The sequence below is a fragment of the Alosa pseudoharengus genome, unplaced genomic scaffold (genome assembly GCF_046254945.1).
Source record: "Alosa pseudoharengus isolate Yale_2024_CS ecotype anadromous, Long Island Sound unplaced genomic scaffold, YU_APseudo_1.1 YU_APseudo_1.1_scf_1, whole genome shotgun sequence".
Classification (NCBI taxonomy): Eukaryota; Metazoa; Chordata; class Actinopteri; order Clupeiformes; family Clupeidae; genus Alosa; species Alosa pseudoharengus.
This window is the reverse complement of record NW_027468564.1, coordinates 14,155,534-14,183,473: the sequence shown is the minus strand read 5'-3', so window position 1 is coordinate 14,183,473 and position 27,940 is coordinate 14,155,534. Positions and strand designations below refer to the sequence as shown.

General features: G+C 41.0%; 1 protein-coding gene across 2 annotated transcripts in view; it reads right to left on the bottom strand.

The window, feature by feature from the left end:
• LOC143121582 (protein NLRC3-like) overlaps positions 1–4,431 on the bottom strand; it is a 63,389-nt gene extending 58,958 nt beyond the window's left edge. The window contains exon 1 of one of the 2 annotated variants that reach the window (XM_076282019.1): positions 4,355–4,431. The gene's annotated coding sequence lies outside the window, so the exon portion shown is untranslated. The remainder of the gene's footprint in view (positions 1–4,354) is intronic. The other variant, XM_076282001.1, reaches the window with a different exon arrangement.
• Positions 4,432–27,940: the final 23,509 nt, after the last annotated feature.

Genomic DNA, 27,940 nt, shown 5'->3' with positions numbered 1-27,940 from the left:
CTCCTCAAGCTTCTGCTTAGGTTCCAAAAGACTACCACTCTTCTGCATTACGAATAAAGACTTAACAAACTTAAATGGGTCTTTATAGAATGCTAGTCGGGCTCGTGATTTCTTCTTCCTATTTTTCCTAATATTTTCAGCTCTTCTTAGCACTACTAACCGCTCCCTCACATCTGCCTGTAGACAGTCAATACCTTCCTTCTCATCATCTGTAGCTTTTCTCCACTGCTTCTTAAGCTGCCTCCTCTCCTTGATAAGTTTATCTATCTCCTGCTGGCGCCTAGATTTAACTACCTCATGTTGCCATTTTGTCCTTCTCTCAATAGTCCCAAATCTTTCCTTACCATAGCTATAAATAATGTCTCCCATTTTCTCTAATTTGCTTTCAGCCGTCCCCTTGAGCTGACCCAGGATACTTACCAAATCACTATTAACCCTAAAGGGCCCTGACATACACAGCACCATACACATATTCATCCAGATAGTTTTTGTTACAACCATCTCCTTAATTTGTCAGTGTATAGGCCTATATTCATATGTTTAGCTGATCCACTAGAAAGGGGCAACATGTGCATGCTAAAGGGCAAAGGGAATATGAATACTTATCTGAGGGTTGTTGTACCCTTTCTTGGGGTATCCTACTACTGGCAGACATATCATTGTCCACACACCTGCTTGCCTCATGTGTTTGTCGCTAACGCGACAAGAGGCCTATGCTTTGACATTTTTCACATTTCAGCCAATCAAATGACAGCATATCTAAACTGGTTGTACTGGAGATGTAGGCTACACTTTATGAGGATGCATCGGAATAAACGACTTCACAATAAAACAAATAATACGAATGACTTTGCTCAAGTATTGGTATGGACAATTTTGCCACCCCAAAGTATTGGCATGGACATGTCCCTAATGCAAACCTAGGCCCTTGCTGGTCACAGGCTAGCGCCCGTAGTAGCCTATCTGGTTAATGCACAATGATTTTGCGCTTGATTTCATAATCTGGCCCTGGTAAAGGAGTAGGCCTAGCCTAGGTTAACTCGATATGTTATGTTACAATTAAGACATATGATATATTTAGTGGCCTCGGCTTATATTTAGCATGCCCGCATTTACTTGTGATTTGTTAGGGCTAGGCCAGGGGTCGGCAACCCGCGGCACCGGAGCCGCCTTTGATCCCTCTGATGCGGCTCAGCTTTTGAAATTAATTAATCACTTGACTCCGTAACTGTAGCTTGCACAATATTGTTACATTCGCGGTTCGTTGCCATGTCAATATAAAAAAAAATCACCGATTTCTCTCCATTTCAGTCAACGAGAACACTTTAATTGTTATTGTTGATGTGTGCGGTTGCTGTAGGCTAGATAAGGAAAATGTCAAAAAGGACACATCAGTGACCACAGCTTGCGAGCGCGAACACAAGAGGGCTGAAATGGGAAAGTTTCCATCCGAAGACTGATTCTGAAAATGTGAAATGAACTGCCCGTTATATATCGCACACTGCAACGAGTTAGTAGGCTATTGCTTTGTTAACCCTGTTCGGTAGATGGTGTGCAGCCCATAGATGTAGTGTACTAGATGCAGCCCATAGATGTAGTGCACTAGATGCAGCCCATAGATGTAGTGCACTAGATGCAGCCCATAGATGTAGTGTACTAGATGCAGCCCATAGATGTAGTGCACTAGATGCAGCCCATAGATGTAGTGTACTAGATGGTGTGCAGCCCATAGATGTAGTGTACTAGATGCAGCCCATAGAGGTAGTGTACTAGATGCAGCCCATAGATGTAGTGTACTAGATGGTGTGCAGCCCATAGATGTAGTGTACTAGATGCATCCCATAGATGTAGTGTACTAGACGGTGTGCAGCCCATAGATGTAGTGTACTAGATGCAGCCCATAGATGTAGTGTACTAGATGCAGCCCATAGATGTAGTGTACTAGATGCAGCCCATAGATGTAGTGTACTAGATGGTGTGCAGCCCATAGATGTAGTGTACTAGATGGTGTGCAGCCCTGCTATTCACTGTTTATGTGCATGTGGCATGAGACGCCAGCACATAGATGTAGTGTACTAGATGTAGTGTACTAGATGCTGTGCAGCCCATGTAGTGTACTAGATGATGTGCATGAGACACCAGCCCATAGACGTAGTTAACTAGGTAGTGTGCAGCTTGTATGACTTCAAATATTGCCTATTTAAGGTTGTAGCCTGTTCAATGGTTCATAAGTGATAAGGCAGTGTTTCTCAAAGTGTGGTCCGGGGACCACTGGTGGTCCGCAAGCTATCCCAAGTGGTCCGCGAGCAGACGTGGTAAAATATAATATAGATGAGTTGTTTGCCATATTGAACCAACTTGTATGTAAATCCAAACAGTTCTGCAACGCTGCCTATGTAAATTATGCCAGTTTAAATCATATGAATCCTCTGACACAATAAGCACGGTGCAAAGAAAATAAGCAACGTGGCTCAGTGAGTAGCCTAAGCCTATTGTGTAAGTAACTATTTAAGTAGGTCTACTCTTTTTTTTAGCTAAGTGGTCCGTGAGGTTTTTTTTATTGATTAAGTGGTCCTTGGTCTGAAAAAGTTTGAGAAACACTGTGATAAGGGATGGTACAGGGTGTGAGTCAGAGACAATAATCCGGGTTCATCGATGATGCAATGTCCACTCACTGTGGATCAGTGTGAGTTGGATCACTACTAAGGTCTGGAGGCATAAGCATGGAGCTGTTACTCTCCAAAGAGACACAGCTAATCATTTCAATGGCATCACATGTTGCTAGGTAAATCATCAGCTACAAGGTTCTTAACAATTATCTTCCCTCAAAGTTATTTTGTCAAGTAAGCTACAACTCATTCGTCACGTAGGCTACATCTTTCAAGTTCACAGGAAAGCCACAGACATTTACTGTAGCATGTTGCTTTTCTGCGTCTAAGAAACAAACAAAAAATGCAGACACTCTCACATACTCTAGGTCAGTGGTTTTCAAAGTGGGGGCCGTGAGGGGGTGCCAGGGGGGCCTCAGCAAGTTGGAAGGAAAAATAAAAGCAACAAATAAATACATTTGAAAATTTTTAAATATACCTATTACTATGAGGGTTGTTATACAAATGCCATTATAATAATTTGTCGCATATCTGAACATTATTTTCCATGATAATGACTGGGAATAATAGTAGAGTGATAGCTCTCATCTAGCAGAAAGCCCCAAATGTAATTTTTACACACTGTATGCTCCATCACAAAGTGCTTGTGGCTAAAATAATTATTAGGAATAGCTTAATGTATTTTTACATTTGCCGTAGTATTGTCGATGGGTTTAATAACACATCAATGGGGTCCTTGGCCAGAACCTAGTGGTATTTGGGGGGCCTTGTCGTGGAAAAGTTTGGGAACCCCGGCTCTAGCCTACCAAACGCCCAAAAACATCATCAACTTTACCATCAATATCACGATTATACAATATAGTTAAAATTCTTACAATGCAGAAACATTATCATGATATACAGCACCCTCCACATCTACTGGTACCCCTGGTAAAGGCGCATTCGTCACGTAGGCCACATGTCATTTGTCACGTAGGCTACATCTTTCAGGTCCACAGGAAAACCACAGACATTTGCACAAGCACGTAGTTTCTCTCAATAAAAAAATAAAAAGAACTCGAGCATACAGTAGGCCAAAACATATTGATTATATTATCATCAATATCACTGTAATACGAAAACGATGTAGGCTATAATTTTTCACCCACACACAGATCAAAATCTGTCGGATGATAAGTCTGTAATCATTTTGGAAAATGGAAAGCAGATGCTACATACCAACCCTAAGTATTGCCGATGGCGCATGTGTTCTGTCATTCTACCTTATTAAGAAAATTCGAAACAATTTATTTTGTTGTTGGTGGGTGAGAGGACACACAAGCATGCAAGGTGCAACGTTGACGTTGGCGTTGCCATTCACACGTTAGACTACTACGGGTACAATCTACGTCATCAGCTAAACAAAAGTGAACCATTAGCTGCTACACTTCCCAAAACATGTCAAGTTGCCACTTAAAATGCCTCAGCCAGACAGGCTAGCCTAACAGGCAGATAAACGGCTACTCGATATAAGCTCGCCTCTCAGATGTCGACCCGGACAAATGCAAAACCTTCCAACAACAAAAAATCGTGAAAAACAAAGTAGGCTAGTCTGCCTGCTGCTACTACGGCCTAGCATCATCTTTTGCACTTGATAACACCGTTCACTTATTTTATTCCCGTTAGGCTACTGAACAACTATCCCTCTTACTAATTAGGCAATTTAACGAAGCAGGACAAACAAACAGTATTGTAGGTCTACTCACCACGAAATTGGTTCCTGTAGTAAAATATCAAGTTTCCAAGATGTCTCATCAAACAAAGCCTGTCCGCTATACGTCTGAATGAAGTCTACTAACTTCACAACCTTTCACTTTCGATATCACGGTAGCCTACCGTACCTTCAGTTGGGCGTCTGTGTTCAGAATGACAGAGGAGCAATTAAATTCTATGCATGTACAGCAGGCCTATTTTTATTGATTATTTAGCATGTAATTTTTCTTTGGTAAAATAAGTGCAAAATTGTATGAAAAAGTGTTATTCCGCAGTACTAGGCCCAGTCTTTCAGCATGTCGGGTAGGCTATTGTTTCTTTAGTAGAGTAGCCTAAGTGCAAAATTGCATGACTGGACCAAAACAGACTTGACTTGACTTGACATCTTGACATATCTTGACATGACATAACATTAACAACAGATATAGAGGCTGATAATTATTGCATACAGGTTGACTATAGATATGAATGAAATGCCAGGAATGAAATTACAGGAATAAAATAAATGACAGGGATGAAAAAAGGGGGGGGGGGGTTGGGGGTTAAAGGGAATGTGGAAGTAGTGGCCTTGGGGGGTTGGGGTTCCATGAGTATGTGGGGATGTCCGTTTGTTAGAGTGTGTGTGTGTGTGTATGTATGTGTGTGTGTGTGTGTGTATGTGTGTGTGTATGTATGTGTGGGATGGGAAGATGGAAGCTGGATCACAGAGGAGGAGGGTTACAGGGGAAATGAGTGTTATTTTCTTTATGTAGGATAAAAATAATTGATTGGCTGACTGTCTGCCTGGGCACCCCCCCCCCCCCCCCACGATCAACCACACCCTGACCCCAGACCATCACCCAACACGCCACGGTCAACCACACCCCGACCCCAGACCTTCACCCAACACGCCACTCTTGTCCTATGTATGAGTGTGAATGGCTAGATTTTGGGCTTCCTCTAATGTAGTGCATTAAAAGAAATGGACATGCAGGGTGAATATCTGCTCAGATTTCCCCCTGCACGACGCACTCACCCTGCGTACTAGTGGCTCCTCTGGAGTGTGTGCACTCACCCTGCGTACTAGTGGCTCCTCTGGAGTGTGTGCACTCACCCTGCATACTAGTGCCTCCTCTGGAGTGTGTGCACTCACCCTGCATACTAGTGGCTCCTCTGGAGTGTGTGCACTCACCCTGCGTACTAGTGCCTCCTCTGGAGTGTGTGCACTCACCCTGCATACTAGTGCCTCCTCTGGAGTGTGTGCACTCACCCTGCGTACTAGTGCCTCCTCTGGAGTGTGTGCAGTAAAAGAAGTGAGACGTGCAGTGGAACACCCGCTGAGGCATCTGCATACACAGTAGTATGTTGGGGAGGAAGCACAAGGAAGAAGGATGCGGGCGAATTGACAGGCTGGTATGGACTTATATGGACATAAATATAATAAAACATATTCTCATAGGATATTACTAAATAAACTACTAAATTCATGAGAGCAATTGCATGACCTCTAGGTATATTTGTCATTTTTGTGGTTCCATCATTTGACAATTTAACAGGCTGTCTGTTCTATCTTTTGTAAAAAATAGTATAAACGTCATATTGAATAATATGAATACAACAGAAATACAAAGTATAGTCTGGTATGTTGTTCTTGTTAGTGGTGGAAGTATGATGTGTGCAACCTAATGTGTAGTGCATTTAAAAGAGAGTAAGGCGTGAGAGTAAGGCGTGCTACCAGGAAGAGGTGTGTGTATGTTCGCATGAGGAGGGCGCACAATGGGGACCCAGATCCCACAGATACCCCACAGGAGCGGCCAACGCGTCAGGACCAGGCCGTCCAAGACACCCATGGGCCCAGGCAGAATAGGGATGAGTGAAGTAGACAGAAGCCGAGAGAAAGAGAGGGGAGGGAAAATGCATTAAGTTATTAGAAAAAAAGAAATAGAAGAGGGAGGAAGGAGAGAGGGAGATTCTATTTATATGTAACTAATAATAATAATGATTATAATAATAATGATAATAATAATTGTTCCAGCTGCCATCCCCCGCCCTAGTGTTTGTGGCTATTTACATGTGGATGTGGAGGAATATGTGGATGTGAGGTTGTGACTTGGATCTCAGGCACAGAGGGTCAGGTCAGGACTGTTTCGTTAAGATAAAATTCTTATTTAACAGTCCTTAACGAAAGTTGGGCCAGGGGTATATTTATCATCGTGTGGCTTCACCCCATCATTTCCCCATAATTCTGTAAAAGTTGCTGGAGTTTTGAGAACGAAATGTTGTCCCATTCCTGCCCGTTATTCTTAATCATGTTTGTCATTCTGTGTGTGTGTGTGTGTGTGTACTACAGATGAGTGAACACCAGGGGGCACTGTGTGTGTTATTTTATGAGGCACCTAATTTGAAATGTCTGGACCGCAGACAGGCCATGTTAGCACCTGGACTCTGTATTCCATGATGCACCTAATTTGACAGGTCTGGATCGCAGACAGGCCATGTTAGCACCTGGACTAATTTGACAGGTCTGGACCGCAGACAGGCCATGTTAGCACCTGGACTAATTTGACAGGTCTGGACCGCAGACAGGCCATGTTAGCACCTGGAATCTGTGGAGAAATGCTGTTTAATTATTTTCAGCTCGTTGAAGGTTGTTTACCCAAATTTTAATTTTCAAATGATTTCTAAAGAAGCCAGCAATATGTTTTTATGATTCTTATGATTTTCATATGATTTTCATTATCATAGGTTTTCTAAAGAAGCCCTAAATATGTTTTTATGGACATTTAACTTTTATTTATGAATGTTTCTAAAGTTAGCGCAGGCAATGAACTACAGATGAGTGAACACCAGGGGGCACTGTGTGTGTACTACAGATGAGTGAACACCAGGGGGCACTGTGTGATTGATTCTGGTCTTCATCATGTTCATCTCTCTCTCTCTCTTTTCTCTCTCTTCTCTTCCACTCTCTCTCTGTTCTTTCTTCTTTCCTCTCTCTCTCTCTGTTCTCTATAATTCAAATTCAAATTCAAAATGCTTTATTGGCATGACAAGTTCACTTATCAGTTATTATACAATAAATATGGACATACACACATATCAATAGATTTGCATAAGAATAACATATCTAAATAAATAAAGTAAAATAAAATGCAGTATACAATAGTGTATGTGTGTGTGAGTGTGTGTGTGTGTGTGTCATGAGTGTCATGGCATGTTGATACATATTGGGCAGCAAGATATGCTCTATCTCCTTCTCCTTATAGTATCTTTATGATACGTTCATTAAGTTCATTCAAATTAAGAATTTCTGAAATGAATCATAAATAGTTCAGTTTTTGTCCCGTTTCTGGTTTTAGATATGGGCGACTGACATTGTTTCGTCAGGTCTTGCTCTACTACTTGACTAAAGGTGACAATAGCTGGATTGAGATTAGAAGAGGATGAGAAAAGTGACTTCTTTCGAAAAGGAGTAACTTCTCTAGAAATATTACTGGAATCATGGTTTCTGCAGACTGCAGTGTTGTTTTGTAGGACATTAGGTCTGGAAAAGAAATGTTTGAGGTGTAGTTGGCTGAAGAATTTAAAAGAGTCATCCTCGTGACCGAAAGGATCAGTATGGTTAGTTGGGGCTAGAGTCCTTTTCTTTCGACCTTAACTTTTGTTTGCCTTTCTATTATTGTATTTTCACTTTCATGACACTTCCAAATTGAGGGTATTAAGTCATAGCCCTAGTCTACGTGCAGTAAATAGTTCAAGTATTTTTTAAGTGCATTAGTAGAACCACCAGGCCTACTGTATGTCGCTGCTCGTTGACATCTTATTATCATGTATCGCATGTATCATGTATTAGCATGATCGCTAAACTTTGATTCTTTTTAATGTAGCAATTGGTTAACTCTATTCAACTGTACTTGTGGTTCAGCTGTGGGCACGCAATTAGCGTTGTAGAGGGGGTGGAGACGGGCGATGATGAGCGTTGTTTACGTAATGAAGTGACAGCTTAGTAAATTCCATGCAATATGACAAAGCACAGCGTTCACTTTCCTGTGGATAGAAAAACTCGGTATTAGCGCTTTCTCTGTACATCCGGCCCTCAAACTCTATGCTGATGGTTGACAACAGTTCATCTAACTCTTCAAGAAAGACATTAGCTAAGTATTAGGCTGTGTGTAGGTGTGAGGCTATGCGATCATGGGGGGATTATGAACTTTCGGGCCCCTGGGCCCAGATGTATTAAGGGCCCCCCACTTATTGTCGTATATGGGGGAGGGGGGGTTTGGGGGTCCTCCCCCAGAACATTTTTAATTTGTTTGATGTGATTTCCTCTATTCTGGTGCATTTTGGGGATAGCCAATACTAAATTCAATCAGATTCATAGCCTACATCCTGATTTGTTGATATGGAGGCAATGATTCCATGCAAAGGCTTGGGCTTTAGGGCCCTCCGACCCCTTGGGCCCCTGCAGTAATCCATCCCTGTATGCGATGTACCAGTTGCTTCTCTAATCTGTATAGATTCCTGTGGTGAATGTCTCCTTTTTTATGTCTCTCTCTCAAATGTCTAAAGAGTCTGTATTCAGGCAAAAAGACACCATTGCTTTTGCATTTATTCATCAACCAGTGGATATTTATTCAGGGTAGATTGACTGACAATTACACTTGAGTCACTAAAATCAAATAAGAACCAGCAATAAAAGAGTATCTTAAACAAAAGTCAAACCAGTCTACGTTTCCATTGAAGCCCCCTTGTTCAAAAGTCAAACCAGTCTACGTTTCCATTGAAGCCCTTGTTCTTCTGATACAAACTGAACTGAAATTTGTTCCATTTATTGGGGGCAAAAAAAATATATACACTAAACTCAGACTTGATTTGAGGAATTTCAATACATTTAAATACGTAGGCAGGTATAATAATAAGGTATGACAAATTGATTTCATTTTTGGAAGAAAAGTAAGGCAGAACGGTAACCATGTTCTTAAATCAAAATGAACCACGTGGACTAAAAATGTGAAGATTAATAGATTGTATTATGAGATCAAGTCCTCTGTCCTGGATGTTGAAATAGGAGACCAGAAAGAGTCTAAAATGTCACACAACACAGGAAGATGAATTCACAGATACATTGTGATTATATGCTGCACAAGGCCAAATTACATAAAAGGTTTAACACACCATGCCACAACCAAAGAAACAATAAAGCAATACAAATCAGAAATCATAAAGAACTGAGGTCCATGGACTCAGGTCAACTAATCTAGTGGAACCCAGAATCCAAACTGAAGTTGAAGCTGCATTTAGCTGCATGCTACTGGATAAACTGCCAAAATGCAGTTGTGCCCCAGATGTAGCTATTGCTCATTATAATTTATTAATTATATTTATAAATTGTACTTATTTGTTTTACTTCTATATTTATTACACTGACTATATCTTTATATGTCCTTACATTTCATGTGGTTTGCCGGTTCGTAAACAAGATGCTGGCCCAATTCAGCGATGTTGTCTGCTGACGTAGGTGCCAGCTTTAGCTTTAACTTTGACTTCACTCTTTTTATTTTTCTTCTCTTTCTTTGCCTTAGCTACAGCTATACCTAAAGCTAGAACTGTAGATACCAATACTATTGAACCTAGCACAATGCCTCCTACCATTATGTTAAACTGACAGGGTGTAAAGGAGATTAGCTTCTCAGATTGGATTTGTTTTTCAGCGTCTTCTTTGAGTGTTTTAATCTTCTCCAGAAGTTGCTCACGAGACAACTGATCAAAAAGTTCCTCAGTACTCCTCACAGCCTCTTCCCCTTCGATCATCTGCAAACTGTGGTCATCTTCACCTGGCAAGGGGAAAGACCAAGAGTCAAATTTAAAAATGTTACAATTGTTCAAATGTCAGGGAAGGTGGAGTCTACCTCATCTTAGAAAGTACTTGTAGGCCAATTAAGGGCACTAATAGTAAGGATGACAGATGAGATAGCTACAAGATGGTTATCGCTATCAATGGTTCCTTTAACAAAAAATAAAGACATGGATGATACACTACGTAGATGGTCAAATACATGTAAACACACACACACACACCCTATACCCTGATACATCAGGACTAGGTATTGCTCATCTCAAAGATTTCAGCTGATTGAACCCAACGAGCTGAAATCATTTGAACAGTTAGTAGAAGGTTTTAACATACCAAAACCAGACTTTTTTTTGATATTAGAACATTAGCACATTAGAAGTTTTCTGATTGGGCCAAGCTGGTATAGACCTGATATACGGTACCTGACTAACATCCAACAGGGAGCAAATGTAGGGAAACCAATTTCTATTTTAAACAAAGCATTAACTAACATGGAACAAGTAAATACACTCCATGAAAGATGGGAAAAGGAGTTAGGAGTGGAGTACATTTGTAAGTACATAGAGGGCCCTATTTTCGCTACCTGGCGGAAAGCGGATAATTACGTTTATTCTTATCTTGCACGTCTTTTTTTTGAGCAAAGCACCAAGGGGTGTGGCAATTAACGACCTAAGGAGGGGTCTGACGCGTCATCTAAAAATCAATATTGTAAAACGCATTACGCCACTGACCAAGAGAAACCTGGTCCGAAATCCATGGCGAGTTGTTTATATTAAGAGCGCATTATTATTTTAAGAGCACATTATCAACAGCGAGACCAGGTGCTCGCTAACTCATAAGAGAGATGGGGAGCTAGCGAGGTGAATCTTCGAGCTGACGCTTCGTGAGTTGAGGCGTGCTGTACAGACGTGGCTCCCGGAATGGAAAGGGGAGGGGTAAAGGGGGAGGGAGGGAGCAGTCGACGGACGACTGGAGGTGGGGCAGCCCTGGACCGAGTCCTGGCTAGGGGAGGTGGATGGGGGAGGGAAAGAAGGGGTGGGGGGGAATAGCGACGCTGTCTGGGTGCACAACTACACACTGCTTCTCTCGTCCACAGGAACGCGCACCAGCGCACATCCTTACAGGCAAAACATTACAGGCATTACGAGCATTGCTCTGTTGCTGGCATGGGCCTCTACATCGCCCAAAATGCTTGATTGCATTACATTCTCCACGTTTGTAGCTACATTTCCATGTACCACATCCGCATTTTTTTGCACAGTGAATCTTTTGTAAATTGCTTTACAATTACCGTTGGCCGCCTTAATTACCGCCTGGCTCGCCTCAGCTTTCTCTTCATTAACATTCCTGGTAAATTCTCAATCGTTTTGGCCTCTATGTGTCCAGTTACATAATCTCTGTCTGTTCTTGGTCTTGGATTTTGTGAATTATATTTCTAAATAAAGTATAGTCCTGTGCAACTTATGTTTTTTTTTTCATCTTCACATTTTCTGACTGATGCAACTTATAGTCTGGAAAATACCGTAAACAAACTCAATAGCTCCAGAAACTGAATCGGCCTAATACTTACCTCTGAATACTACATTTAATGTCACAGAGAATACAGGAAAAAAAACATCTGGATGGTGTCAACATTCAATGCCAAGTAAAGTTGCTGTCTTTTGGTCGGTCTGGTAAAACACAACACATTAAATTGGATATTGCTTATTTACTTACCAGATTCTTTGTCCTTGTTGGTAGATGATGTTGGTGCACTGGTAAGAAATAAAACATTTTCCAACATTACACAGAGCATGAATGGAACATCTAGTGCCTTCTTAATGCGGTTTCACTACATTGGGAGATTTTGGCTCCTTTTTTAACAGAAACCCTGTTCATGCTGTTACCATAGTTTTGCTTCTACCCTTCTACTAATTTACCTCTTCTTCATGTCTCTTTCTAGTCTGTCTGCAAGCTCATTGTGATTCATCTTCTTCAGCACCTGCAGAGTGATGTTCAGGGCACCATCCTGGCCGTAGACGTCCCTCAACTTACTGGTGACATCTGTGGCATCGTCCGTCTCCAGCTCTCGTCTGGGGATGCGCAGAAAGCCCTCCAGAGTCTCATCAGTTAAGAGGAAAGTGAACTTCTTCAGCTCTTTAGTTTTCAGGTCTTCAAGAGTGTTAACGAGAACATTCATGTTGACCTAGAACACATAAAAGGTGACTGTGTGAAATAGGATTAGTTTGCCACCAATTCTCATCTGTTTGGTAACCATGGTAACTATGTTTAGAAAGTCATTACAGAACAGCTGCTCCTATAAGTCAGTTTTATCCTAACTTCAGATAGGCATATGATGCTAGTCATCTCAATAGAACTCTACTACCTCAATGTATCGTAATGGATACTGCTCAATGGAAAGTTCAAGCCCAAAGCGGACAAAAACAGCGCCCCCATGATTGTGCACGGAATAAGGTGAATAGGCTATGTTGGAAATGTCGTGCTTCCGCGCATGCGTCAGTATGCACATTTTCTGCCGTCACCTCAAGTTGGATGCAACATTTTGTTCCGTGTTATTAAGAATCAACTCAGTGCAAATTCATGACAGATCAGTATATATAGTATAGTATAGTATAGTATAAGTATGTATAACCTTTTGATCCCGTGAGGGAAATTTGGTCTCTGCATTTATTCCAATCCGTGAATTTGTGAAACACACTCAGCACACAGTGAACACACAGTGAGGTGAAGCCAGGGATGGGCAGTATTTCTAATACATGTATTTAAAATACGTATTTCGTATTTGAAATACGTATTTGAATACGTATTTCAAATACAAAATACTATTTTGTAATTTGTATTTTATTGAGATGATGATAGTGCCTTTTTATTTTATATCAAAATACTTCAGTGTTGTGTATTTTTGTATTTTCAAAATACTCTGTGAAACACTGTGATCTATCTGTGGCATCTATCTAACTATCTATAAAGCACAAAAACTATGGGCTATATTTTGGGTCACCAGCGCATGGCGTAAAGTTCATTATTCTCCCGCGCAAAGTTGAATTCGGTATTTTGCACGTTTATTTTTTTAAACATTGCGCCCAGGGGTGTGGCAATTAACAACCTAGGGAGGGGACTAGCGCATTGTCTAAAAATCGCTATCATACACCACCTAAACCTGGTCAGAAGTCAATGGCGAGTTGTTCATATGCTATTTTAAGAGCGCATGTCAAGTCGTATTGGTAGGTGCACGCACCATCCTTCTATCATTCATGAACGCACACCAGCGCACGTCCATGCAAAGCATTACAAATTGCACGATTACAATGGGAAACATAATTAGAACAAAGATATTACGAAATACTGTACATCTCATGATGAGTAGTTATTCACCATCATTTGCAAATTGGTAATGACGGTTAAAAGTGATTAGGGGAGAGGCGAGAGACACGTATGGAGCACAGCTGAAGACGCACTGTCACGAGATATAAGCAACTCCTCTGCAGGATAAATGTTGTTTTATTCAGTCATTTCAGCAATATTAGGGTAAGTGTTGCTTTTTCCAGCCTATGTTTTCGGTGGTAACCCATTGTCAGGCAATAGTGAAAGTAACTGCATATAACTGTCTTGTCGTTGACTGACTCCTTGGTGAAGTTAGTTTCACTTTGCCAATGAGTTCAAATAGACGAGTGCAAATGCGTGAAGGCTATGCTAGGTTTTAGTAGCATGGTTTAAGAATGACTATTCTATACAGTCTCGCAAGCAGCCTCCTTAAAATGCGCCGTTGAATGCCAAAATACCGATGCATTTATTTGACATATCGCACGTTGCACTGTTGAAGGGAATGACAGATGTCATTCTCATTGGTTTAAAATGATGTTACGCCCCAAACACACCCATATGACTGATTAAAAGACCTAGGAACACCTTGTTACGCCATGCGCTCCACTTTTGATAGCGAAACCCCTCCCAATGTGAACTGGACATCCTACTAAATTTGAATAGACTTTTGACGAGTGACGAGTGACGAGTGACGATGCACTTTAGAATGTCATGATAGGGCCCTATGTCTGTCTGGCTGTGGCACCCTCGCATGGTCAAGCACCTGTGATACTGCTCTCGGCCACTAGGGTATTTTGCCGCTGTTTCACACTTGCTATGGGCATGCACATTGCACTAGTCATCACAACACAAACACAACACTTTGTTTGTACTTGGACTTCTTCATCTTCACAGAAGACGTGGAGGCTTTCCTGAAGTCAACTCACAGAGCTAGAGTCACTTATTTTTTAGAGGACCAAAGGAAGGTCTTGCCATCCTTGGACCAGTAAACCTTTTTGTAAGGTCCAATACCATCATTCCGTCTTCTCCAGTAGAGTGTTTATTTTTTATTATTTTCCTTTGCAACACTGTTTGAGAAGTTAGTTGGAGACACCATTACACACTCCTTTTTGCACACTAATCCCGACGCAGTGAGCTGCCTGCAACAACAGCGGTGCTCGGGGAGCAGTGAGGGGTTAGGTGCCTTGCTCAACGGCACTTCAGCCGTGCCTACTGGTCGGGGTTCGAACCGGCAACCCTCCGGTTACAAGTTCGAAGCGCTAACCAGTATTTTGTATTTGAAATAAGTATTTTATTAGTAGGCCACGGCTGCCCCAAATAATAAGTGAGACTATGAAAGACGAATGATAAAGGGAAACCTTGCTGCTGTCCTTTATCCCTCTCTGTTTGTCTGTCATCACTATCCCAACAGAGAATGATAAAGGGAAACCTTGCTGCTGTCATTTATCCCTCTCTGTTTGTCTGTCATCACTATCCCAACAGAGAATGATAAAGGGAAACCTTGCTGCTGTCCTTTATCCCTCTCTGTTTGTCTGTCATCACTATCCCAACAGAGAATGATAAAGGGAAACCTTGCTGCTGTCATTTATCCCTCTCTGTTTGTCTGTCATCACTATCCCAACAGAGAATGATAAAGGGAAACCTTGCTGCTGTCCTTTATCCCTCTCTGTTTGTCTGTCATCACTATCCCAACAGAGAATGATAAAGGGAAACCTTGCTGCTGTCATTTATCCCTCTCTGTTTGTCTGTCATCACTATCCCAACAGAGAATGATAAAGGGAAACCTTGCTGCTGTCCTTTATCCCTCTCTGTTTGTCTGTCATCACTATCCCAACAGAGAATGATAAAGGGAAACCTTGCTGCTGTCATTTATCCCTCTCTGTTTGTCTGTCATCACTATCCCAACAGAGAATGATAAAGGGAAACCTTGCTGCTGTCATTTATCCCTCTCTGTTTGTCTGTCATCACTATCCCAACAGAGAATGATAAAGGGAAACCTTGCTGCTGTCCTTTATCCCTCTCTGTTTGTCTGTCATCACTATCCCAACAGAGAATGATAAAGGGAAACCTTGCTGCTGTCATTTATCCCTCTCTGTTTGTCTGTCATCACTATCCCAACAGAGAATGCACTTTACGTTTGAGCCACTGGGAGTCACGTATATTACGCTGATAGCCTAGTAGCGTGAGATGACATGTCTTGCTCAGAGTTTTACAGTGCATCTGTGCAACATAAACAACTAGGCTAGCCTACTTGCTGCTGTGCTGAGACAGAAAAAACACCCACACCCTCACACACATTCACCCACACATACAAACACACCTACACACACACACACACACACACACACACACACACAAAACTAACTTATATGAAGGCACACACACTCAATAAACACACAGAGAAGCACATTAACACAAAAACAACCACACACTCAATTGCAAACACAAAAAAAGGAACAAAGTTTCTGAACACAATTTGACAAATATGATAGCCTGGGTGTTCCCATGCTGCCTTGCGCGCGATTTGATTCACGCTGCTACGGCAGCCTGGAGACCATGGAGCAAATTTTCGCCTGAGATAGGGAACCAATCACAGAACAGGGGGGAAAGCAAGACGATGATGAGCTATGCACAGACACATTTGATAGACATCCGTGGCACCCAATAAACGGATCTGGGCATTTTTTTCAAATACGAGAAAATGAACGTTTGGTTCCCAGACCACGTCTCATTGAGAAGTGGTGGCGCTAGCCAGGCTACAAATATAACTTATTTTTGTGGAAAAAATGTGCTGGACTGGGTGGCAGTCATATTTTGTACTGCTCTGCGGTACATCTAGTTTTTTTATCACACAGTTCTTCATAATGCTGTAGAATGCTCTATTCACTTGAATGGGCCTTCCCTACATCCGTTGTTCTGATAATTTTGTAAAACAGAAATGTGCTATGTGTAACAGACTGCTGTCAAGGAAAATGGGTTTTGTACATAGACAGTAAAATAAATGGACACAAGTCACCCCATAGGACTTCAATAAGACAAGTGAAGCCAATTTGAACTCGTATCCCGTTGGGCCCTTACTGGACATCCTCAGTGTCAGTTGAGTGATAAAAACTAAGTTTAGTTAGCAACATACTGAAACACAGTAAGTCATCTGGTCGTCGCACTAAGAAAATAAACTAGACTGCACTTCCGAGGAACTGCGAAAGTGTGCTTGCTCTGGTGCGGTCACTAACGTGAGCAGACGGTGGAATATGCTACGTTGAACCTGGCTTGATCATGGAATTTTAACAGTGCCTATTTTTTTTTTTTCAAAATTGGGCATACAGGTCAACGGTTACGTGCTTTAACATACATCCAAAATGCCAAAACACATTTTTGCTAGTTGCAGCGACCTCTAGGTCAAAGGGAACCAAATTATATGTGTGCCCTCACAATGGAGTCCCGAGTCCCTGTACCAAGTTTTGTTTTGATAAATGAAAGTGCTTAGATATGAGCTAAGTTCCTGTAACTCTAGCGCCCCCTAGTGGTCAAAGGTCACTAAATGTATTGTGTGTCCTCAGGATGAGGACCCAAGTCAGTATACCCAGTTTGGTTTCTATACGTGAAAGCGTTGCTAACGGTGTGTTTCCACACAGCGAAACACCTCGCGATTTTCGGCCAGCGAAATTTCGCCTCGGGGGCGTGACGGTGAAACCGCTAACCTTTTGACTGCAGTGTCTAGCCAGTGGTGGTAAGCGAGCTAATTAGGCTAATCAGCTAATTCAAACGTTTAAGTACTTAATGAAGATATCCAGGGGTCTTTATGCCTCGACTAAGTTGATGTTGCCTATAAACAACAATTCATGTTCATAAAAACAACAAAGGTCAATAAGACATAATATATTTCATACCTGTGTTACAGCATGTAGCCTAGCTGTCTAGCTAGGTTTACAATGCAATCCAATGTCCTAAAATACTAACATTTCGCCTGTCGGCTAGCTAAAAAAGATCGAGTGCTTAAACTAACATATATAGTGGTCTATTTAGTGGTGTATGTGCTCTGACTAAGTTCGTGTGGCATATAAACCACAATTCGTGCTGATACAAGTGCCAATGTTCGTGTAGAAACATTTTAATCACATACAAATTTTTGTGTTACAGCTCAGGTAGTCTCCGCCATCTTGGTCAGACTTTTTTGTAACTCCTGCCTCCAAACACAAAGACGCGGACCTGATTGGTTCTCGAATGGTCCTCATTTAAATAAAGTTAAACTTTGGCCAACTTTGTTTCGCCTGCCTCTGCGATTCGCTTTCATTTCGCCCACATAGGGCGAATTTCGTCTCCATTCAACCTCAATGAGAGCGACGCGAAATTTCGTTGTGTGGAAACACACCGTAAGATGTGAGCCTACTTCCTGTGATCATAGTGCCTCCTAGTGGTCAAAAGAGGCCAAATGTACTGTGCGTCCTCAGGATGGGGTCCCGAGTCTATGTACCAAGTTTGGTTTCGATATGTGAACAGAAATTGGGTATGATTTTATTGTATTGTTTTACTGGTTTATTTGACAAATAATCTATATGGACTTGGGGCCGTATTCACGAAGCATTTTATCTTACCGCTAGGACTACTCCTAAATCGCAATAAAAGTTTTTAGCTAGGAGTTTTTACTTAAAACCTATTTACAAAGCCGCTCAGACCTACTCTTAGTAAGGAAAAATTACAACTCCTAAGATAAGAGCTCCGTTGCTATGGTTGGCTGGCACACAAAGACCCAGTGGTTTCCCTGTCTGGCACACTTGGTAATGAAGTTGAATAGCCCAGCTCTAGGAGCAGGTAATAATGGGAGAGAAATTGAGGTTGCAGTTAATGCTGGTCAGATGTATTTTGTCTACACAAGCTGTCATTTACACAATATATTTCCAAGTGATTTTAATCCATTTCAAGAACATGGTTTTAACTATTTATGTGTAGGCCTACTTGAGGATGTATCCTATTTGCATGGAAATAAATATAGCCTACTGGAAAGATTTTTAATTGTGAACTACAGAGTTGGGTCGGTGGTGATATCTCAAAAGGTCTAGGAGTAGGAGCTGACGAAAAATCTGGCTAACAGGAATAATAATAAGAAAACTTAAGAAGAACAATAAATGTGCTGCTTTCAGCAACATGTAGAGTAACATGCAGAGTTATCCGAGATCGAGTGCAGCTTTTGGTATTTCTATATGAACACTATTTTCTACTGAATGTCAAAAGTCCTCTTATAAGTTGAGTAGGTGTCCGAATCTCTGACTTGCAGGCCTATATTGCATAGTTAACCCTAAGTTAGCACTAAAAAGAACCCTACGGCCATTTATAAAAGTAGCTGCATTGAAATTGTGACAAACTTGGCATTTACAAAACAAGTGGTAGGCTATGAGACTAGGCTACAACATAAAACATTTATCTGTCACAGTTCCTTTAGTTTGAAATATATGGCTGACACAAAATTGTCTGTAGGCTTTCTTACTTCTTTAAACAGGTGACAGATGTCCTTGTAATGGTAGTCTTCTCACTGCATTAGATGAGCAAAGGACTTTCGATTAGCAAGAAGCCTAGTCTTGAAATGAAATCAGGCACTTGTGACGATTGCAACTGTTTGCCTTCACTGTAGTTGCCGGGAATGATAACATGAAGTGAGATTGTCACAGACTGCTGCGATCTCAACAACAGGGCCGTATAAGTTTGCTAATGATTTGCTAACCCAGATAGCAAAAGTGCTTCAAAGCAATGTTGATTGCTGGTCAGATTGCTCGGTTTCCAACTAAAACTCAAAGGTCAATTGACAGTGTGGGTGGTCGTTCTCTCAAAGTCAAAAGTTCCCTTGGTAAAGACTGGTTGAAAGACTGTAGACTGGGCTACAAAATGTCAAGTTATATGCAAAAGGTCAACTCATCCTAATATTGTGTTTGAAAGATGGGGTTTGCTTAATTTCATATTATGTGGTTTAGTAACTGTGACAAACCCCATTTTTCCAGCATATATGCTTACCTTACATGATTTAAATAAAAAACATGGATTACATAATTGAAATGAGTATTTGAACAGAATAAGGTTGTGTTTCATTCAGAAAATACTTTTTTGTAGTTCATGTATTATAGTTTGATAAAATGGACAGCCCTGACTTCACAGATGCTTCAAAGTGCTTCAAAGTCTAAAGTTCCCCTTGTAAAGATTGGTTGAAAGACTGTACACTGGGCTACAAAATGTCATCATATGCAAAAGGTAAAGCTTTAAGACAATGAAAGACATCAAAGTAAAATGAGATCATGTACCAGTAGCTCTGCTCTACTGTAATAAATATGTACCAGCAATGTAGACTACGACAGGTATAGAGGAAAGAGGAAACATTTGATTCCAGCAACATGTTTCAAAAAAGTTTAGGAACTGAGGGGACCAGTTGCTGGAGTTTTGAGAATGAAATGTTGTCCCATTCCTGCCCGTTATTCTTAATCATGTTTGTCATTCTGTGTGTGTGTGTGTGTGTGTGTGTACTACAGATGAGTTAACACCAGGGGCCACTGTGTGTGTGTGTGTGTGTGTGTGTGTGTGTGTGTGTACTACAGATGAGTGAACACCAGGGGGCACTGTGTGTGTGTGTGTGTGTGTGTGTGTGTACTACAGATGAGTGAACACCAGGGGCCACTGTGTGTGTGTGTGTGTGTGTGTGTGTGTACTACAGATGAGTGAACACCAGGGGGCACTGTGTGTGTGTGTGTGTGTGTGTGTGTGTGTACTACAGATGAGTGAACACCAGGGGCCACTGTGTGTGTGTGTGTGTGTGTGTGTGTGTACTACAGATGAGCAAACACCAGGGGGCACTGTGTGTGTGTGTGTGTGTGTGTGTGTACTACAGATGAGTGAACACCAGGGGCCACTGTGTGTGTGTGTGTGTGTGTGTGTGTGTACTACAGATGAGTGAACACCAGGGGCCACTGTGTGTGTGTGTGTGTGTGTACTACAGATGAGTGAACACCAGGGGGCACTGTGTGTGTGTGTGTGTGTGTACTACAGATGAGTGAACACCAGGGGGCACTGTGTGATTGATTCTGGTCTTCATCATGTTCATCTCTCTCTCTCTCTTTTCTCTCTCTTCTCTTCCACTCTCTCTCTGTTCTTTCTTCTTTCCTCTCTCTCTCTCTGTTCTCTATAATTCAAATTCAAATCCAAAATGCTTTATTGGCATGACAAGTTCACTTATCAGTTATTATACAATAAATATGGACATACACACATATCAATAGATTTGCATAAGAATAAAATATATAAATAAATAAAGTAAAATAAAATGCAGTATACAATAGTGTGTGTGTGTGTGTGTGTGTCATAAGTGTCATGGCATGTTGATACATATTGGGCAGCAAGATATGCTCTATCTCCTTCTCCTTATAGTATCTTTATGATACGTCATTAAGTTCATTCAAATTATGAATTTCTGAAATGAATCATAATTAGTTCAGTTTTTGTCCCGTTTCTGGTTTTAGATATGGGCGACTGACATTGTTTCGTCAGGTCTTGCTCTACTACTTGACTAAAGGTGACAATAGCTGGATTGAGATTAGAAGAGGATGAGAAAAGTGACTTCTTTCGAAAAGGAGTAACTTCTCTAGAAATATGACTGGAATCATGGTTTCTGCAGACTGCAGTGTTGTTTTGTAGGACATTAGGTCTGGAAAAGAAATGTTTGAGGTGTAGTTGGCTGAAGAATTTATAAGAGTCTTCCTCGAGACCGAAAGGATCAGTATGGTTAGTTGGGGCTAGAGTCCTTGTCTTTCAACCTTAACTTTTGTTTGCCTTTCTATTATTGTATTTTCACTTTCATGACACTTCCAAATCTGTTAGACGAGGGTATTAAGTCATAGTCTATGTGCAGTAAATAGTTCAAGTATTTTTTAAGTGCATTAGTAGAACCACCAGGCCTACTCTGTATGTCGCTGCTCGTTGACGTCTTATTATCATGTATGATCGCTAAACTTTGATTCTTTTTAATGTAGCAATTGGTTAACTCTATTCAACTGTACTTGTGGTTCAGCTGTGGGCACGCAATTAGCGTTGTAGAGGGGGCAGAGACGGGCGGTGATGGGCGCTGTTTACGTAATGAAGTGACAGCTTAGTAAATTCCATGCAATATGACAAAGCACAGCGTTCACTTTCCTGTGGATAGAAAAACTCGGTATTAGCGCTTTCTCTGTACATCTGGCCCTCAAACTCTATGCTGATGGTTGACAATCATAGCACTAACTAAGAACTAAGACATTAGCTAAGTGTTAGGCTGTGTGTAGGTGTGAAGCTATGCAATGTTCCAGTTGCTTCTCTAATCTGGATAGTTTCCTGTGGTGAATGTCTCTCTTTTTTAAGTCTTTCTCTCAAATGTCTATATTCAGGCAAAATGACACCATTGCTTTTGAATTTATTCATCAACCAATGGATATTTATTCAGGGTAGATTGACTGACAATTACACTTGATTCACTACAATCAAATAAGAACCAGCAATAAAAGAGTATCTTAAACAAAAGTCAAAACAGTCTACGTATTGAAGACCCCTTGTTCTTCTGATACAAGCTGAACTGAAATTTGTTCCATTTATTGGGGGCAAAATATATATATATATACTAAACACAGACTTGATTTGAGGAATTTCAATACATTTAAATACTTGTGAGCAGGTATGACAAATTGATTTCATTTTTGGAAGAAACGTAAGGCAGAACGATAACCATGTTCTTAAATCAAAATTAACCATGTGGACTAAAGATTTGAAGATTAATAGATTAATAGATCTATAGATTAATAGATTGCATCATGAGCTCAAGTCCTCTGTCCTGGATGTTGAAATAGGAGACCAGAAAGAGTCTAAAATGTCACACAACACAGGAAGATGAATTCACAGATACATTGTGATTATATGCTGCACAAGGCCAAATTACATAAAAGGTTTAACACACCATGCCACAACCAAATAAACAATAAAGCAATACAAATCAGAAATCATAAAGAATATAAACTGGGTCCATGGACTCAGGTCAACTAATCTAGTGGAACCCAGAATCCAAACTGAAGTTGAAGCTGCATTTAGCTAGCCTGACGAGCCAGACCCACATTAAAATGTAGGGTCTGGGCACTCACCGTTCGCAGTGCTCAGTAAGAGGGGCGGGATAATCAGTTGTCTTTCAAATTCCCTCTGCACGCAATAAGACAGCGGCAGCGCTATGAGTCCCATGCGTTTCCCACCAGCGGAGCTAGTTGGCTAGTTCAAACGTTTGCCAATTTAATCAAAGCTTAACTCGTGTCACACTGTTCGCCAACAGCAACATCCATCTTATTTGTTTTCAAGTAGCAGTGAGTTCAAGCCAAACCGTTGCAACTCTGCCATCAATCATTATGTTAAGCCCGCTTAACGACTCTATACACGATTTCATTGGCCTGAATAAGTTTCGATTTCTGGAGCTCACAAGCCAACGGAGAGTTGCTAGACTAGCCGCTAGGGGCGCGTCTAGATTTCTAGGCTAGCATTTAGCTGCATGCTACTGAAACTACCAAAAGGCAGATGTGCCCCAGATGTAGCTATTTCTCATTATAATTTATTTTATATTTATAAATTGTACTTATTTGTTTTACTTCTATATTCATTTTACCTACTATATCTTTATATGTTTTTACTATTCATGTGGTTTCCCTGTGTGCAGGATTGTAAACAAGATGCTGGCCCAATCTAAGATTTTGTGTGAAGGTGTTACATGGGCTCGAGAAGATTAGTTTAGGTTTTTGCGTACTGCGACCCGATTTTCTGCAGGCACTTTTTCCCTATTACCCTTTCTATTGGCTTTTTTTATTTTTGGTGGTTCTGGGGTTGCAATCGGAATGGGAGCGGGGTTCCATGAAATGGTCTGTGGTGGTTGCACTACATGCTCAACTTCCGAATCAGTAGCATGGATCCTGCCGCAGCGGATGCACTCTTTTCCTGATTTCCTCTCTTTCTCTTTACTCATTAATTCTGCTGTCAACGCAACAATTATAATCTGTAGATCTTCTAAACTGATACGGGGTATTTTCTTCTCTTTCCTTTTCTTCTCTTTCCTCTCTTTCCTTTTCCTCCTTTCTTCTTCTGCTGTCAAGAAATCATCATCAGTTATTTTCCCTAAATCAAGATCAGATAAACTGTTTTGGGGTAATTTATTTTTCTTCTCTTTCCTCTCTTTCTCGTTACTCCTTGCTTCTTCAGTTATACTATGGGGTACTTTCTGTTTCCAAGCTGAATGTGCATCTGCTGTGAACACATAATCAGTTTTTTGGTGTTTTATACCCCCAACGTTGTCTTCAAGGTAGCGCTGCCTGGAAAGCGCTAGAGTTAGGTTTGAGTTAAGGTAGGGTTTAGGGTTAGGTGCCCTTAAGTCGATGGTGGCAGCTCTGCCTGGAGGGTGTCTGGGGCTTAAATCACGATTGAACCTCTTATGGTGTGCTTTCTTTTTCCTAGCTAAATATGCTCGTCGACCTATAGCTACAACAAATGTAGCTACCGCCATGCTTACGGTTAGAATTATAGCAGCAGGCATGCTTTGATTTTCAGGTTCTTTGCAGACCTGCATGTTAGACTCTAGGGTTGGGATATGGTTAGGTGCCTTGAAGCCTTCTGCCTTGAAGTTGGTCACAGCGCTGCCTTGAAGTTGATGGTGGGAGCTTAAAACACCGTCTACCTGGCAGCGCTGCATGGGAGACTCTAGGGTTGCAGTGCTGCCTTGAAGTTGATGGTGGGAGCTTAACTCTTGTCTATCTTTCTCTTTCATTTGTTTTTCTTGATGCTCCCTCAAAGTCTGGCCTTCCTTTTCTCTTTTATGCATTTCAGCATCATCCTCAGCACAGTTTGGACACAGGAATTTCTCAGCGTTGCAACCCCCTCCATTCTCCTCATTCATTTTTTCAATCATCTCCAGCAGTTGAGTTCTCTGTTCATTGGTAGGTTTGGTGTTGTCAAATGACAGATATTTAAACTGTTCGACTAATTCACTGAGAGAATTGCTCCCCTCAATGAATTTTTTGAGAGGCTCTCCTTTTAATTGATCACCAAAAGTGAAGCCAATAATTGTATTCATCAAAGCCTCTTTCCCATAAAGGTCTTCGATCTCCTGAAAAATGTATGCATCCTCTTCTTCTGTGTATTTTAAAGGATTTATGACAACGAGAAAGGTGTTAACTACTTTAGGGCATAGACGAATGATTTGCTTAAATTGATGGTCATATTCCTCTATTGAGAACTCTGTGCTAAACAGCCCTGGAGTATCGATCACAGACACCTGTCTTCCTGTAACATCTGACTGTTTTAGCTCTGGCACAAGTGTTACAGGTTTGGTACTCATCTCTGTATGAAATGCAGACTTTGACTCTTGGGGTATTCCCAGTATGGTGTTCGCTAAGGCACCTTTCCCGACTCCAGTCTTGCCGATCATTATAATATTCATTGTGGGCAGGTGTAGAGATGATGAAGGTTCTGAAACTGGGCCTGGAGAGAAAAGAGAAAATAAACTGGTCATGACAATAACAGGCATTCCTCTGTTCTGGATGGACTGCTATTTCTATGACAAATGATGCCATGCTTTTTACATGCCTTTTGCAAGTATTAATTTTAGCAGGTTTAACAGTCAACACAAAATATGGTGTGCAAACACAAAAAAGTTAACTTCTGTCATTATGACCTCAACAAATGAGGTATATCTTGAACACTTATCTGGGCATGCAAATTGTTTCAAGCAAACAGTGTCTAAATGGTGAATAACTTTGAATGTGGTAAATTGAATGAAGACTTGTGTACTACCAAGTAGTCTACAAAGGATGATGTCATGCACATGCACATACAAGCAAGGCCGTAGTCATGATGTCAACATTGGGGGGGACCAAATCTGGTCCCCCCCCCCCAAATATACTTTAAAAGAAATTACAAACTAGAGTATCTTTTGATAACCTCTATATTACACATAATGTGGTTCTTTGACTTATTACTTACACCTGAAGAGTTTTTTAAACTAAGGCTTAGACTCATAGGTTTGGAGCCTAATAAGATTTTGTCTTTTAATTCAGATTTTATTATGCTGGCGGCTAATCACACAATTTTAACGTAGTTTGAAAGGGACAGGATTCAGGAATAGGCTACTAAGACAGGCCCCTCTTCTGTCTGACTCACCTCATGTTACCCCTGTATGCATTATAGACTGGCTTCTGACAGAAATGACGTTTTGTGCCAACATGTAGAAACACTAGGCCTACTACAGCCTTTAATTGGTGAATGGAGGTGCAAATTCCTTTCTTTGGTTATTGTCCGCGATTCACATTAACTAGGCTATCACGTATTGTAGCCTAAACGTCGCCACATTTGATCACGTTTTGCCTGCATGGATGCGCGATTGAGTGCGCATACAGTAGGCCTATAAATAATATGCAAGATGCAACAATCATTTCTAAGAGGCCTATACACGGTAATTTCTGGCATTACTACTAGCATATGAATGCATTAAAGACGTGAAAGAAATGACACAGGCTTGCACAAATTCATCATTTAAAATGAAACGTTTCACTTTCGCTATCATTGCGAGAATAGGCTACAAAATGTTCCCTTTCAGTCTGATCGGCTCCAAACATGTATGGGATTTCCTTAGCCTGTGCTACACCTTTCCAAGAAGTTTTGTGAAAATTGTTTTGGTAGCTTTTGCGATATTGTTGACAGCCCTACCTCACCGCAGTAGGGTGCAGTAAATGGAAGCTTTTGATAGCGCACGCCATAACGAAAAACGGAAAATCACCAGGACAAACCACTCAGGGTGTAGGCTACTCTGGAACCATAGGTCACTAATTTGTGCGTTATTTACGTTTGATTACATTTCAGATATGTGTTGGTTTCCTGTAGGCCTAGTATGGCGCTTTATTCTTTCTTTATTTTTCTATGTCCGAATATTGGGGGGGACATTTTGGTCATATTTGAATATTGGGGGGGACACGTCCCCCTCAATGTCTATGGTGACTACGGCCCTGCATACAAGAACCAGGCTAATAGACTCACCCAGTGCCAGATTAATGGTGCACAATATTTTATGGACAATATGGTAAACTCAACCACCAATATAATTTATTGGCTAAACACTGATTGGTTACACAGGTTTCTGCCATCTGCATAAAGGGCAGACACCTAGTTCTGGCCATGTTACGTACAGAACAAAGTTATTCATACCCCTGGCAAATATTGATTTAAAGTTGATTTTCTCTTGACTGATATGTTTGTTCTGGCTGAAAATCACACTGCCACAAGACAAAAGGTTGTAAGACAATGTGGTAGAAGCATGGAATCAAAAACAGAGGTGTTTTTGTCTTTTTTTTTTAATTTTTATGAAAAATGGAGTGTCCAACATTATTCATACCCTTTTTTACTGGAAACATCTTTATTTGCATTCACAGCTCTCCAAATGGTTCATATAATTCCTACCAAGCCTCTCCATGTCTCCACAATGATTCTAGACCGCACTTTTTTAGCAGCAACCCAGATTTTGAGGCAGGAACGATTATTTGTCATCACTCTGGCCTCGTGCTCACTTTTTTGACGGATTGAGGTCTGGACTATGGACTACTAAAATGTTGATATTGTTCTCTGTTAACCATTTCTTGCCTTGTTTGACTATATGTGACCCTGCCTGTGATAACCCAGCTAAAGTTGTTTTTCAATGTTATGTATTTTCTTAGATCAGGCTGTGAAAATTCCTTCATGATATACCTAATATTGACTGAGTTAGGCCATTTCAAAGATTTGGAGAATTCTGAGCTCTGAATTTTAGGGTTTTGAGAAATTCCAATTTGAAAATAAGTGAGCAGTGGCGCTGCATACGGTCAGATAGTGTCCAAACACTGAATTGTTTCAAGAGGTAGAATGCATGACACGTCCTTAAAATAGGTTGGTTAGATTCACAACAAGTTAATCTTCATGAAAGTAAAACAATAAAGTAAATGGAAACAAGCGTGCACAGTTCGGGACTACTTCAAGAATCTCCATAGAGTGCTGCAGTTCACTGGGGGTTTGACTAGGATCATTATCACATATGTTTTTACATTTCTGAATCTGGAAAAGTCTTTCAGCTAAAAGCTTAATCGTTTCTGACTATTATCTGACTATTATTCATGGGTCATGTGTATGTGTATCATGTCATCCTGTATGTGTCATCTTATATGTGATTTTGTACTGCATTTTGATTGTCTGCTAATGGCAATCTTTGTAACATGTCTGAGTCCTAAGATCCTCATTACTCAGTGCACAGAGCACTCTTCAGGGTGAGTACTATTGTTCCTTGTAGTAGTATTGCTGTCCTTAGCTGGGCAGAGGGGGATTCTGGGAAGTAGTTGTGCTGTCATTCTAACAGAATAGACAGATCAGG